This window comes from Lonchura striata, chromosome 7, assembly GCF_046129695.1.
Source record: "Lonchura striata isolate bLonStr1 chromosome 7, bLonStr1.mat, whole genome shotgun sequence".
Classification (NCBI taxonomy): Eukaryota; Metazoa; Chordata; class Aves; order Passeriformes; family Estrildidae; genus Lonchura; species Lonchura striata.
The window spans coordinates 37,215,237-37,230,761 of NC_134609.1; the positions used below are offsets into that span (position 1 = coordinate 37,215,237).

Consider the following 15,525-nt stretch of genomic DNA (forward strand, 5'->3'; position numbering starts at 1 on the left):
GGCTAGAGACAGGGCCCCTCTAACACTGGTTATCATTCCTTTCCTGGGCATACATACTAGAGGTCCCTTCAAGGGGGTCTGACAGATCGTACCCACAAGCTTGGTCACGGGAGGTTGAGGCTACCTTCACTTTGGTGGAACTCCCCCGGTTAGCGTTTCCCTCCTTGAGTTGACGGACCCGTGCTGCCAGGACAGAAGTGGGTTTCCCATCCCACCTCCCCATGTCTTCCCCATGGTCACGCAGGAAGAACCACAGATTAGCCCTTGGGGTGTACCCTCTCTCTCTAGCTGGGGATTGTTGGGCGCTGATTCTGGGGCCTGTGACTCTCACGGGTGCTGTATTAACCTTCCTTATCTCCTCCCTCATCTCCTCTTTAAACTCCTTAATCACAGCTGAGATATGAGCCTGCATTGGGCCATTAATCATACTCTCATAATTCCTAAGTTTGTTGGCAACAGAACCTATTGTCTCCCGGTGGGCGTCAGCATTGATTGTTGCAATGAAGGTGGTGTATTGAGATGGCCCAAGATTTGCCAGACTCCACAGCATTTGTCCTGTACACCTGACCTTGTCAGGGTCATTATTGTGTCGTCCATCCCTCCCAAAGAGTACCTCCACTACTGCCACTTCCCTCAGCTGTTGGATCCGTTCCTCGAGGGTCTTCCAGCGCATTCTATGATGGTGCTCTTGCATTCTCTCTCTGTGGACAAACCTCTCCCTGACACTCATTAAGAGCCGCTCCCAGAGAGAAAGGGACCCTGGTTCCCTTATAAAAACTTGATTTATACCCGAGTCCTGGGTCAAGGGTCCTAAGTTCTTTGCCTCACCACCGTCCAGCTGCACGCCTGTACTCATAAGATCCCAAACCCGGAGTAGCCAGGTAGCATAAGCCTCACGCCCTCGTCGCACAATGTCTTTATGCAGATTGCGAAGACTTTCGTACGTCAGGGACTCGGTGATGATAGCAATCTCTGGCTCCCCTGTGGGTTGTGAGGTTCCTCCATTCCTGTCCCTATCTGCAGGGTGCTCTGCTTTCACCTTAGACTTCCTTGTTTCTACCGGGGCCACTGCTGCTGACCGTGACTACCTTTGTGGTTCAGCTGGAACCTGGACAGTTGTAACATTAGTGGGTTCCACAGCTGTACTATTAGACTGTCCCTCCTCAAGGCAAAGGGCCGGTTTCTCACCAGCTGGGGAAATGCACTCCTTCAGCATCTCTCGTATCTCCTTAACCAGAACCCTCACCCAATCTGGGCGGTTCATTTCTGAGGTGGGCTGTGGGGCAGGGTCAGGCTCTGGAGCAGCAGCCTCTCGAGTCTGTGGTGTAGGTGTGAGGGTAGTTATCCAGGTTAATCTTCCCTTATCTCTGAATGCTAAATATAAAAGGACTATCAGCAACACCACCCATTGTATGGTATCATTAGCACTTATAAAGGATCTTAACCCTTTGAGAACTGGTGGAGCAGACCCAAAAAGATGGTTAAAAGGTTGAGAGAAAGTTTGCCCAAGTGCTATTTCCTCGCAGTAGGTACCGTTATTAAAATAACCCCAAAAACATACAGTTAACGTGTGATAGCTATGAATCCATGTACCTGCCTTCCAGAGGAAATTAAAGATCCATGAATTCCTCACCCAATTAACCCAGAAGCCAAACTTGATAACAGACACCGTAGCCTTAGTTATAGGACCCATTTTTAGATAAGGGTCTGCAAATGGGAAAAGTATAGCTACGATCACATGCCACCCAAACCAAGGTAAACTAGACCACATGGTGATGCTGAAGATGTTTTTACACACAACAAAAAAACAAATTACTTAAGAACTGTTAATCCTTTTTCCCTCTCAATGCCCTCGAGCCCCACGTTGGGCGCCAAATTCTGTCTTGGTTCGACAAGACAGGAGTCTGTGAAAGAGGGCAAAGCCTCCTGTGCAATGGAGAACGGCAAACCCCCCTCCCTCTGAATTACCAGGATCTTTAAATTAAAAGGCTCTCAGGCAAAGATATGGGAGTGGGAGTAACAATTCTTTACTAGGAGAAAACTAGACAACAATTTAAAAAGGCAAATGCAATCGGTACAAACAAAACCAGTGAAAGAAAAAGTCCAGAACCTGAGGGGTGCCAGTATCAGTTCCGCTGGGACAATTGCTTCCCTTGCAGTGACTGATGAATTGTAGCTGCAGTGGTGATCTTTAGAAGGGTATAGTTTTCCTCTGAAGATCTGGTGGCAGTGGGGCCGGTCTTCCTCTGCGCCGGGGTTGCCTCTGAGCTCCGCTGCCGTCGCCTCCGCGCGCCGGCTGCTTCGCTGTGAGTGCCGCCGAAGAGAGAGCGAGAGAGAGCTGCTTTCCCGGGAATCCCGCGAAGAAAAAAAAAAAAAAAAAAAAAAAAAAAAAAAAAAAAAAGAGAGCTGCTTCTCTCGGAGTCCCGCCCAGAGAGCTGCCTCCTCTCCCCAAAAAGCTACCCCTTTAAACAACAATAGAGTGCTTGTCTTCCCCCCTCTGGGTGGGACCCCTCACCGTGTTACATTTACCAGCCCTGCATTGGATCAGTCAATGGTGTATAAACAAACCATTGCCTCTACAGGGCAAACCATTGTCTCTGAGAGAGATAACAAAAACCTGTCCAACCCGTTTGCCTTCAACAGATGGCAAATGGAATACAAGCTTATCTTACAACCCAGGACACCTTGGAAGATGTGAGAAAGTGTGAGAACCCCGGGTTTGGTTTGGGGTCTCGTGTGGTGGTAAAGCTTCTCCTCCAACCCGTGTTCCCAAAGAAAAACTCTGCAGCCTCTTCTTGTTCAGTCTCAAGACGATTTATTGCTAGTTATCTAACAGATTAGGTTCTCGGGCTGCGGCCCTTTGGTCAGCGGCCCAGGCAGAGAATCACACACCTGACACCCTGACTGTCCGGTGTCTTCTTCTTCTCTCCCCCCCACCCAGGGCTGCTGCTATCTTTTATAAGATATATTACGTATAACATGTTTACAATTATTCCCCAATACCTATTACCTATGTTACTAAGTGTTTTTCTATTCTAAACCAATCTGTGAGTGCCAACATCACCAAGAACATGGAGGTAAGGAAGAAGAAAGAAGAAGGATGGGTTCAGCCCACTTTCCTCCATCTTAGAACTTCTGACCCCCATGTACAAAGTAAAAACCCCCCTGTACATGCACTAAAACCCCCCTGTACACTACTAAAAAATTTTTCCCTCTACTTTGTGACTACATTTACTATACTATCTAGCATTTTGTGACTGCTTGTTCCACCTTCAAAGTTGGTAATTCATGCCATGGTTGAAACTCGAAATCACAGCTAAATCCAGCTGCCTGCCGGGGTCCAGACTGTGTCTGACCACGGCCTGGAACCTCTAAAAATGTCTGAGAGACATTTTGAGTTCCCACATCTCCCCTCCCTGTTTGAACCAAAAACATGTGCTTTGCCACTTTGTTCAAGGCCCTTCGAATACACATGAAAATGCATGGCATGACAAGCAGAAGAACTACAAGCCCTATAAGAATGTAAGATATTACTTTCAAAATTTCTTTCCACACTGGTGAGAGATCAAAAAGATTAAAGAAATCATCCCACCAGGACCCTGTTACTTTTTTCAACTTGGTGATACTACTTTCTATTTGTTTTATATTTTCATTAATGGATTTTGAATGATCGGACAAATTTATGCAGCACATCCCCTCAAATTCTTCACATCCGTGTCCATGTGACAGCAGCAAATAATCAATTGCTGCCCTGTTTTGAAGCACCGCTTGTCTTGCACTGTTGATATCTGTTAACATGTCACTCAGTGCAGACGAAATGACACAACTGTGTTTACTCAACCAGCAAGCTATGTGGTCCAATTGTGTCAAGGCCACCCCCGATGCTGTTTGGGGTGAGAAAATTGCAACTGCAATTCTCCGAGCCTTGTCCCAGGTATAAACATCATCATCACAATTTGGACTACATTGATCAAGGGATTTTTTTTTCCTGCGTGTCTGTTCCTTTAAAGTTTTCAAATCAGGTGCTATTAATGAGAGCTCCCCAATGCTGCATGGGCCGCCCTTGACTTTTGCAGGGATAGCAGGCCAAACTCTGTCCCCGCAAATCAAAAACTGTTGTGGCGCAGCATGCGCTCCTCTCGCCGCGGCACTCCGAGCCGTGCCAGGCTGGGCGGTGAGGGAAGAGAACGGGCGGCCGCTTCCCCCTGCAAGCTCTGCAGTTCAGTTCGTGGCGCGCGGGGACCGACGAGGGCTGAACGGGACTTGGGGGATGAACGGGATGGTTTTATTCAGTGAGCCCCAAGACCCCCTCGGGGGTGGGAGCAGAGGTTTTATACAGAACTCAGGAGGACGGGTGTAGGAACAGTAACCACTAAGGGAATAGCAGGGGAGGAGTTTAGGGCAGAACTAACATGACAGGGAAGGTTCCAGGGAAAGGGGCAGGGAAAGGGAGGATTGGGAACTTGGAGATGAGGGGGGGGGAAACAGATATTAAACAAATATTAAATGAAAGAAAAACACACCACCACATCTCCCTCTTTTCTTTTACAAAAGGAAGGAGAATTCTGTGGTTTAAGCAAATTAATACAACGTAAAATTATATGATAACTTTGTAAATTACTTAAAGGACATGAAAGACACATTATTGCATTTATAGGGCAGGAAGAGTAGTAACAGCCTAAATCAGACATAAGACTGTACAAAACTTGCTGTTTTGCTGCTCTGAGTAACAATCTAAAACAATGTAAATAATTGAAACTATTGAAATAGAATGAAATAATTGACAGAAATTAAACTAAAAAATTTAATTAGAATGATTAAAATTACAACTATCTAATTTAAATAAAATAATTAAATGGAATTATTGGAATTAAATATAATAAAAGATCAACTAAATATAATTCATAAATTTTTAAACTTCGCAGCAATGCAGCAAGCCTGAAGCGATACACTAGTTATGCGATTCCTGTAGCAATAATGGTTAAAAACACAGCCTTTAGGTCAAAAAATATTAGAAAAGACTGAATTAATTATAATTATAACAAAACAACTTAATATAAAATCAAATTGTAACATTACATATTATTAAAAAAAAACATAAATTGAAAGACATCAAAAAATGATAAACTAATTGTGATTATAACATATGAAACATATAAAAACTTCATCTGGAATATATAAAATTGTCCTAAATGAAAGTCCAAATTAAGGGTACAAAGCACAGCAGGATTTGTGACTTCATCTGATTTAAAACTTGCTTCGTTACGGCGTTTGCGATGTTCAGCTTCTTAAACTCTTAAAGCAGAGTCAGCGGATAACGGTGTGGTTTGTTCAATTTGAATGTTTGTTTGCGAGGTGGGCATAATATCTTGAGTATTAATTAACTGGGATGGTATTTCTTTCTATAAAATATAACTCAACAAATAGATTATTCAAAAAATAATTAAAAGCAAAAAGAGGAATTCGTAGTTAAATAAAAAGGAACATTGGGTAGGGTACATTAAGGAATAGGATGGGGGAATCAGACAATCACTTAATTAGTGATTGCCATGATTAACAGGGGGTATCGGTAAGGGGTGGACCGGGGTGTCGCCATTTTAGGGGGAAGACAAAATGACGGATCCTCAGTCCTGGGTTTCGGCTCCATTTCCTTGGAAGAAGATCCCTCCCGACCTTCCCCCCGGAGGAAGAGCCAGAAGAAGGATTGGGGAATATCCAACCCCGCCTCCCCACAATAGGGACTAGCCTCGTGCAGGGACGGTGCAGGGCTATTGGGAAAGAGATGGGACTGGCGGGAAACCAGGGGTGGAAAAGAAGGGTCAAGGCGGGAAATGGGTCCCGAGCGGCGTGGCCAGCGCCATCTTGGGAGGGGGTGCCGTGTACAGGGCACTTGGCCTGAGGAGTGTCCGGCAGGGCACTTGGGGCGGCTCGGCCACAGCAATCCCCAAGGGAGGATAGGAAAGGGTTTTAGGAAAGTCCGAGGGGATGGGGGCATAGGGAGCTTCACAGAAGCAAAAAGGGGAAATTTATAGGGGCGGGGGGGGGGGGGGGGGACCCAACGCAGCTGGATGTCGGCGCAATGCGTGGGTGTAAAGGGTCTCTTTTAACAACTCTCCTATAGCTAACGTGTCGCCCTCTTAGCTGTTCCCTACTGGTGTCTTTTCTACCCCCTCCGTCCAGCCCAGAATGGGGAGGGGAGGATAGAGAAGACAACTTTTTCGAGGAGAAGAAAAAGCGATCCAATCTAGGTCCCCACAGAAGACTAGGTGAAGAATAGCACTCAGTGCTAGCTTCCCCCAGAAAAGGAAAACCCACCCGCCTGCCAGGGACATGCACGGCTACAGCCCCAGTCTGGGTGCAGACAGGGGTTAAAACGCAAAAAAAAAAGTGGCAGACCCAGCCGCCCGTCGGGGCAATCCCCACCCCGTGTACCCTACCTTACCTTGCAGGCTCGGACGGAGATGGCTTGAATCTTCTCTTCGACTCGATGGAAAAGTCGCGCTAAAAACTGGGGATGTTCCTTCCCGGTTTTGGCCCTTCCGGAGGCCTGGGTGTTCCCGTTAAACCAAGACTCGTCCCCGAAGCCTTGGTTTCGGCCACTATCAGCCTCCGGTGGTCTCGCTGCAGATGCTGACCGCGGAACGAACCTCTTCTCGGTCAGCCCTTCTTCGGGCTCCCCCGAGCCGCTGCCAAAACCGCCCTCTGTGTCCTCGGGTAAGTCTGCCCGCCAAAAAGCTCTGCAGCCCGGCTGCCCGTGCAGCGCGGCTGCTCCCGGGCGGGAAGATGGCGAGAACAAAGAGGTCCCGGAGCCTCAATCTTTTTCGCTCGGCGCTCAGCTTCTCATAGCATCCGGCAGAGCTTTTACGGCCGTAGATTTTCCTCTTCCCTCCTTCTTCTTCTGTGAGGCGGGCGCCCCCACGAATTTGCCTGGTTTTTTTACAAGACGAAGGAGGGAACCATCCTCTCGCTACCATATGTTGTGGCGCGGCATGCGCTCCTCTCGCCGCGGCACTCCGAGCCGTGCCGTGCTGGGCGGTGAGGGAAGAGAACGGGCGGCCGCTTTCCCCTGCAAGCTCTGCAGTTCAGTTCGTGGCGCGCAGGGACAGACGAAGGTGACACGGGACTTGGGGGATGAACGGGATGGTTTTATTCCATGAGCCCCAAGACCCCCTCGGGGGCGGGAGCAGAGGTTTTATACAGAACTCAGGAGGACGGGTGTAGGAACAGTAACCACTAAGGGAATAGCAGGGGAGGAGTTTAGGGCAGAACTAACATGACAGGGAAGGTTCCAGGGAAAGGGGCAGGGAAAGGGAAGATTGACCACTTGGAGATGGGGGGGGGGGGAAACAGATATTAAACAAATATTAAATGAAAGAAAAACACACCACCGCAAAAAACACTCCCTTTGGTGAAGTGGCTGGGTGCTGAAGGAATGCTTTGCTTGTCATCTTGGTGTAATTGCACTAGGATGATGCATTTTTATAAAAAGATTGATTTGGAGTGACATCTATTGTATGATTATCTGTCTTTGCCACTCCCACTGGATTAAATTTGATACAGTATTTCATTTTGTTGACCCAAAAATGTCTAACTCTGGGGGTTCCAGGTGAGCCACAGGAAGGTATTGTGTCCAAACATGCCACCCTTCCATAGGATCCGAAAAGGTTTTCAAAACCTTTGGAGGGATATTTTTTGGAATTGGCCAGTCCTTCACTGGCACACCTACCAAACATGTTGAAAATGGTTTCCCTGGCTTTCAATGAGTCAGACAAATACTGTCCAGACCTGCTGCCTTTGCCAAAGTTTCCCACACATTTTCCCTTGGTTGTTTCATGGGAAAGTCTGTCTCATTGTCCAAAGCAACAGACAAGAGAATGAGACACATGAACACTACCTGTCTAAACTCCATGTCCATGTCCCCAACCTCTGTGAAAAACCCTGCAATACAGCAATACTCAAATAACACTTAATTTCCCCCAAAAAAAAACCCAAGTCTCTGAATAATCAATCGTTGTCCGACGAGACGTCTGCAGCGTCCTTGTCTGCCTCTGTCTGCGTGCTCTCTTCTTTGCTCCTCGGGTCCGTGTCCACCTGCGTCTGCACCCAGAAAGGTTTCACGTGCCTCGCCGACACCCACTTCGGTCCTCGCTCTGTGGAAACACAAGCAAAACCCTTGCCCCAAGTTATTAATGTAAATGGACCTTCAATTTGTCCTGATTCTGGATTTCTGATCAAAACCAAAGGATTTTCCCTTAACTTTGCTTGTGCACTGTTTGTAAAATGCCTAACAATTGGTGGTGTGGGCTCTGAGAATGAACCATTTAAAAAATTCAACACATACAGAGCTTTGCTCAGCCGCATATAAGGTGTTGAGCCTGCCTCTCCCTTTTTCTGTTTATCCAAAAGGGATTTCAGGGTGTGATGTGTTCTTTCAATGATTGCTTGACCTGAGGGAGAATAAGGAATACCAAAAGTGTGTTTCACTCCCCATTTTTTCAGAAATTTGTCAAGAACTTTATCTGTATAAGTTGGACCATTATCTGTTTTTATTTCTTCTGGCACCCCGAGTGATGCAAATGCTTGTAGAAAGTGTCTGCAGGCATGTTCTGCGGTCTCCCCTGTATGTAATGATGCAAAAATCGCTCCTGAAAATGTGTCTACTGAAACATGGATATTTTTGAGCCTCCCAAAGGATGGGTATTTTGTGACATCAGCCTGCCAGAGCTGAAGACTCTGCAATCCCCTTGGATTGACAGTTCCTGTAGATGCAGGAGGCTGCACAAGCTGACAGTCTGGACAAGCACTGATGATCTCCCCTGCCTGACTTTTAGAAAGGCAAAAGGATTCCATCAATGCCTGTGCATTCTGATGGAAAAATGCATGGCTCAATTTTGCCTGCTCAAAAATATCCGGCAGTGTTTGAGATATGGTCATTGTGAGTCTGTCTGCGTGAGCATTTCCCTCTGCTAAGAACCCTGGGAGTGATGAGTGTGCCCTGATATGTGTAACAAAATATTCGTGTTCTCTACCTTCTAGAATTGTCCTCATGCATGACAAATATGAATATAAAATTTCATTGTCAGTGTGTTTCAAAAGTGATCCCTCTAACTGTTTGACCACATTTGCAGCATATGCTGAATCTGTGAACAGATTGAGAAGTTCCTGAAACAATTGAAAAACCCTGACAACTGCTGCCAATTCCACAATTTGTGGTGAACCCTGTACCATTTTTATGTCTGATTTCCACTCCCCTGTTTTTGAATTTTGCCATGTAACTACTGATTTATGAGTTTTTCCCAAACCATCAATGAACACTGTTACCCCATCCACTGGTTCCTGGCTTATTTTTGGTTTTTCCCTGAAACTTACTTTCGCATTCAGTATCCTGTGAGCTAGAAAATGAACAGTACAAATTCCCGGATAACCTAACAAAGCAATTGCAAAATCCTGTGATTTCTGCATCGCCCATTCAAAATACACTTTTTTCAAAGGAACATGAATAACTGAGAAATCTCTGCCTGACATTGTCAGCAGCTTGGTTCTTGCCTTAATAATAATCTGTGCTACCATTTCTAGATCTGTGAGAATTGTTTTTGAGGGCCTGTAAGCTAAGAAAACCCACTCTATCAACAAAAGAGGGTCCATTTGAGACAAATCCCATTGAAAAACCAACCCATATAACTGTGCTCTTTCCCCCAACACTGCTAAATGAAAAGGCAATGATTCTACAAAGCGATGTGCTTGTCTCTGCTGAATTATGTCTGTGATCTTTTCAAGGTCCCTTTTTGCTTCAGGCATCAAAGTTCTGGGAGATTTGATGTTATTGTCCCCTCTCAAAAGGTTGAGCAGTGACGAGATGTCATCATTGGTGATTCCCAGGATCGGTCTCATCCAGTTGATCTCCCCCAAAAGCTGTTGTAAGTCCTGGAGATTGGTGACCTTTGTGTTGATTTCCAGTTTCTGTGGCCTTATTGTTTGTTTCATGATCTTCCACCCCAGGTATTTCCAAGGTGCAATTTCCTGTACCTTTGGTGTACTAATTTCCAGTCCTGCTTTTTGCACCTGCGCAATCACACAGTCACGAACCTCTTGCACGTCCTGTTTTGTTGATGCTGCAATGAGCAAATCATCCATATAATGGATAATTTTTGTTTTTGGATGTTTCTCTCGTGCTGGATGCAAGGCTTGGGCCACATACCATTGGCAAATGCTTGGAGAATTTTTGAGTCCCTGAGGAAGAACCGTCCAGTGATATCTCTGCAAAGGTTCCTCTCTGTTGATGCTTGGGACAGAAAATGCAAAGCGTGGAGCATCTTCTGGATGAAGCGGAATGCTGAAAAAACAGTCCTTGAGATCAATGATCACAAGCGACCAGTCCCTCGGGATCATCGAGAGAGATGGAAGCCCAAGCTGCAGTGGCCCCATGTCCTCGATGACCTCGCTGATTTTCCTGAGATCATGAAGCAGTCTCCAAGACCCTGAAGTTTTCTTGCGAATGACAAACACTGGGGAATTCCATGGGCTGTCTGTTGGTTTGATGTGTCCCTTTTGCAGCTGTTCTTGGACCAACTTTTTCAATGCACTCAATTTTTTCTGCTCCAGGGGCCACTGATCCACCCAAACAGGATCATTTGTTTTCCAGGTCAGTTTCAAAGTGGCGAGTGCCACAGTGACCCCTGTTAAAAATCCAATTCTAATTTCAGTCCCCACTGTGCCAAAAGGTCCCTTCCCCATACTGTGATGGACTTTTGCACTATGAAAAGACAGATAACTGCTGTCTTTTTTCCCGGACCTGTGACAACAATTGCATTCTCACTCTGCATGCACAGGGAACTCCCCCCTATGCCTGTGAGAGAACCCAAAGGTGCAACCAAGTCCCATTCCCGAGGCCAAAAAATGTATGAAATAACTGTAACATCCGCTCCTGTGTCAAGCATCCCTGTAATAGCAATTGTCTTTTCGTTACAAGTCAACTGACAAGTAACAATGGGTCGAACCCGGCTCAAATGTTTCACCCAAGATGCATGCACTTCTGCTTGATCACCAGGAAAAGAGTCCCGTTTGTTGAACACCAGCGTGGCTTGCCTTTCTGGATGAGATGGCAAAGCCATAGCTCGAGCAATTGGTGTGTTTTGTGGAATTGTCAGAGGTGGTGACAAGGTTTTTGCCGTGACCATCAGCTCCTCATTATGGTTTGCTGAAATCAAAGATGGATAAACAACAAGTCCAAGGATAGTTCTTCTGTCCCTGGCCATTATTAAAAAGTCCTGCCTTTTCCAAGAAGTCCCTGTGACACCTGTAGGTATCACTGCATGGCTATTGTCCAAAAGACATGTCAGTTTGGAGGTTGCCAAGATGCATTGGAATCTGGGTGGTACCGAGTCTGGGTCGCTGGGGATTTTGGAGATTGCTCTGCCGAGGGGTTCTGTTTGTTGCTCCCTGAGGATTGTTCCTGCTGGTTCTGTGTCACTGCCAGGATTTGTGTCTGAGCGCGCTGGTGTTGATTCGTGCTCTTTTTCCCATTTCCCGGAATAGGAAGAAGTTTCCCATCCACATCTGTCTGTGAGTGACACTCACTTGCGAGATGTTTCCCTCTCCTGCATCAAGGGCAAAGGTCTGGTGGTTTGTTGGGCTTTGCAAGTTGTGGGCAGTTCCTTTTAATATGTCCTTGTGTCCCACACCCAAAGCACCGTCTCTCTGCACTGGAGTTGCCCTTTGTATAATTTGCAAGAGCTTCCCTAACACATTTTTCAATTCGATCCCCCAAGTGTTCCTCCATGATGGAAGCAACATGTTGTGGTGTCCCCACCTTGCTGCACGCCTCGATCATGTCTGCCAAGGTGGCCTGGTGCGGCATCATGCTGATGATCCGTCTGCACTCCAGATTGGCATTGGAGAACGCGAGGCTTTTGACCAGGTGTGGTTTCGCTCCCTCCTCGGTCACCTGCCGCTCCACCGCCTGGGAAAGATGATCCATGAATGAAGAAAACGGCTCTGAAGGACCCTGTTTGATCTCTGTGTAGATGGTGTCCTGGACCCCCGCTGGAGCAATCTGAAGAATTGCCCTCCCTGCTGCCTCTTTGATGTCGCTGAGCACGTGACACGGGAGCCTCACCGCCTGTTGAGTTGGATCATCCTCAGGAGGATCACCAGCAAGCTGCACCATGGTGAGGTTCGCATTCGGCCCGCCCTGGTATCTGGCTCTCAGCTCCTCCATGGATCTCCTCCACACCTTCTGCCACATGAGAGCTTGGGTGTCTGTAAGAACTGACGTTGCAAGATATTTAAGATCATACGGTGTTAAGTCATACATTCCAAAAATACTTTTTAACATCTGCTTGAAATATGGTGATGACAACCCATTGTCCCGAATGGCCTTAGCTAAGTCTTTGATTGCTCCACGGTGCAGGTGTTCCCATCTCGGGTTTTGGCCCTGAGTGTCATAGTTCACCGGCATCATTATATTTCCCGAGCCCTGCAATAAACCTTTCTCTTTCTCCAACTCTGCTCGAATGTCCTTCCAGTCCACTTTTGCACTCTGCAAAGCTGTAAATTCAGTGGGTACTTGCCTGTAGAGTGGAGTCATCTGCCATGGCTGCAGTTCTGGTGCAGCAGCACTCACCAATACCAACGGCGTCTGCAGCATCTGCGAAGATGAAGGCTGAGAGTCTCTGGAGAAAAGTGAAGCATCTGCTGTGGAGGAGAACACGCGACTGCCCTGCATTATTTGGAAAATTTTTGGAAGATGAACCAACAGTTCTGGCTATGACTCCGAGGCTGTGCTTAAATATCGTAAAAGAAATTCAACAACCCCCTTTGATATTAAAATTGACTCTCCCTGCCCCAAAATTTTGGCAGACCTTGATTTAGGAATTGTCCAAGCTGGGACACCCTCCGAAGCGGTGATGCATATCGTTTCATCCCGTTGCTGCACCTCAGCAGAAGTGTCCTGAGTCCCGCACTGTTCCGGTGTCAGTGGAGGTTCCTGCTGCCGTGCAGATGTGACCTTTTTCACCCTGGAGTTTTTCTTATAAGAAACTGGAAAAAAGTCCTGCAATGTCACAGTCCCACCACTGGGTGGCGCAGTGCCTCGACCGGACAAGTTCTGCGAAGCGTGTTGCAATGTTGTGGTTCCGCCGCTAGATGGCGCTGCCGCCTGACCAGCTGAGGTGGGAACCGCACTCTGCTCTTCAATCTGCACTTCCGATAAACATTTGAGCATTTCTCCTAATAACTGATTCACATTTGCAATCCCTGCAGTTGGTGAAACTGACTCTTGTAACAACTGTCCTAATTTGGTCATATCTGAAGCTGACAGGGATTGGCTGTGGGCTTGGGCTGTCTGTTGCCATGGGAATTGTGACGGAACGGTGCCCTGAGGAATGTTTACCTCCTGGCCATGCCCCATCCCTGCTGCGTCATCTCAGGGGAGTGAACGCTCCTGCTCCGACCCTGGCTATGCTTTGGCCTTGCTCCGCCCCGCACCGCCTCCGAATCAGAGTCACTGCCATCCCCCCCAAGACTGACATATCCACCCTCCTGTTCCCATTCCGGCCCCGATGTTTCCGTCTCACTTTGCCTGTCTCCTGGCTCCGTGCCAGCACCCACAGCCCGCGTGCGCCGGCTCCACCCCCTGTGTGCCTGTCCCGCACATTTGAAATGTGAGAAATCCCCTCCACCCGTGGCTGTCGGGTTTTGCTCGACCTTTGCGCGCGTGCCCGCCGCCTGAGCTGCAGCGAGGAACGCCTCCCGCTGTCCCTCTGCCGCTTCCTCAGCAGCCCTGGCTGCCGCGGTCAGGGAGCTGCCTTCCTGCACCTCTTGGGCGGCCGCTTCTGCGGCCTCACGGATTCTCGACATTGAACGCGTCACCGGGCGCTCCGAGCGTACCACCGCCGCACTCGCACCCCCCGCTTTCGCCCCGATCCGTCCCGCCCCATCCGCTCTCCCCGGCCTCGCCTTCTGCACGGGCTGTTTTGAACTCCCAGCCTGTGCAGATGCAAAAGCACTTTCCTCTCCCTCCTCCCCCTGCTCTGCACTCACGTTCGCACCTTCCTCCACCGGAGCCGCTGCCGCTGCCGCCCCACCGTGGGTTTGGACTTGGGCAATGCCTTCCTCCCACTGAGGGTCGCGGCTGTGCCTGGCTCGCCCGCCTCCGTCTGGGGAATTTCTGCGTCGGAGGAGCTTAGGGACTCTTGGGAAACTGAGGAACAGTGAGAACCCGGGGACACGGGACGCGATGGGGTATCATCTCCCTGATTTTCCACAGGAAGCAATCCTGCTTGTCCTGTGCTTGTGGGGAGAGGGGCTGTCCCAAGCTGCTGGCCGGACTGTTCCCCCCCGTTTGTCACCAGGAGCCGTAGCTGCCTGGCTTGAGCTGCCGCATTGTGAGAGTGACTCTAAAACTGTTCTTGCTGAAGGTAAAAGTTTTGCGACAAGCTTATTATTTTTTATAGCCTGATAATATAATTGCTTATTAATTTCCTGCCAAAAATTTGGCTCATACAATAAATCTGGATCTGAGTGTAGGAAGTTACACCTCACCCATAACAATAAATCTTTCAACTCCTTTCGAGCAATCTCCACCAGATGGGTAGAGATGATGCCCTGGAAGGCAGATACTATTTCTTTTTCCTCTTGGGAGAATTCCCCCCCCATGTTCTTAATTTTGACCGTTCTCACCAAAAGCTGTGTCGGCTCGAGGTCAGTCCGGAGATGGCACTGATCACCGTCCAGCAGGTCACAGGTGAGAGATCCCAGGCACGCTTCTGGGTCGTCTCCTCCCAGGAAAGTCCCCGAGATGAGTTGTTTCAGTGAAGGTCAGGTTCTTATCTCGAGCTGTCCGCTCCCTCTCTTCTTGGAATTTGCGGCGAGTGTGTGCTCTGCTTTTCTCTTTTGTTTTTTTTTCTTCTCCGCTGATGAAGGTTGGAGGTTATTTGATGTTTCTTTTTGATCTTCTTGCTGGTGCCCACCCAGGGACGCCAGATGTGAGAACCCCGGGCTTGGTTTGGGGTCTCGTGTGGTGGTAAAGCTTCTCCTCCAACCCGTGTTCCCAAAGAAAAACTCCGCAGCCTCTTCTTGTTCGGTCTCAAGACGATTTATTGCTAGTTATCTAACAGATTAGGTTCTCGGGCTGCGGCCCTTTGGTCAGCGGCCCAGGCAGAGAATCACACACTCCTGACAAGCTGACTGTCCAGTGTCTTCTTCTTCTCTCTCCCCGCCCAGGGCTGCTGCTGTCTTTTATAAGATATATTACATATAACATGTTTACAATTATTCCCCAATACCTATTACCTATGCTACCAAGTGTTTTTCTATTCTAAACCAATCTGTGAGTGCCAACATCACCATGAACATGGAGGTAAGGAAGAAGAAAAAAGAAGGATGGGTTCGGCCCACTTTCCTCCATCTTAGAACTTCTGACCCCCATGTACAAAGTAAAAACCCGCCTGTACATGCACTAAAAGCCCCCTGTACACTACTAAAAAATTTTTCCCTCTACTTTGTGACTACATTTACTATACTATC

At 47.9% G+C, this 15,525-nt stretch overlaps 1 long non-coding RNA gene across 1 annotated transcript in view; it reads right to left on the reverse strand.

Annotated features, from left to right (window-relative positions):
* Positions 1-7,124: 7,124 nt before the first annotated feature.
* Positions 7,125-15,525, reverse strand: part of LOC144246580 (uncharacterized) — a 28,406-nt gene continuing 20,005 nt past the window's right edge. The window contains exon 2 of the long non-coding RNA XR_013340236.1: positions 7,125-8,150. This is a non-coding gene — a long non-coding RNA (uncharacterized LOC144246580). The remainder of the gene's footprint in view (positions 8,151-15,525) is intronic.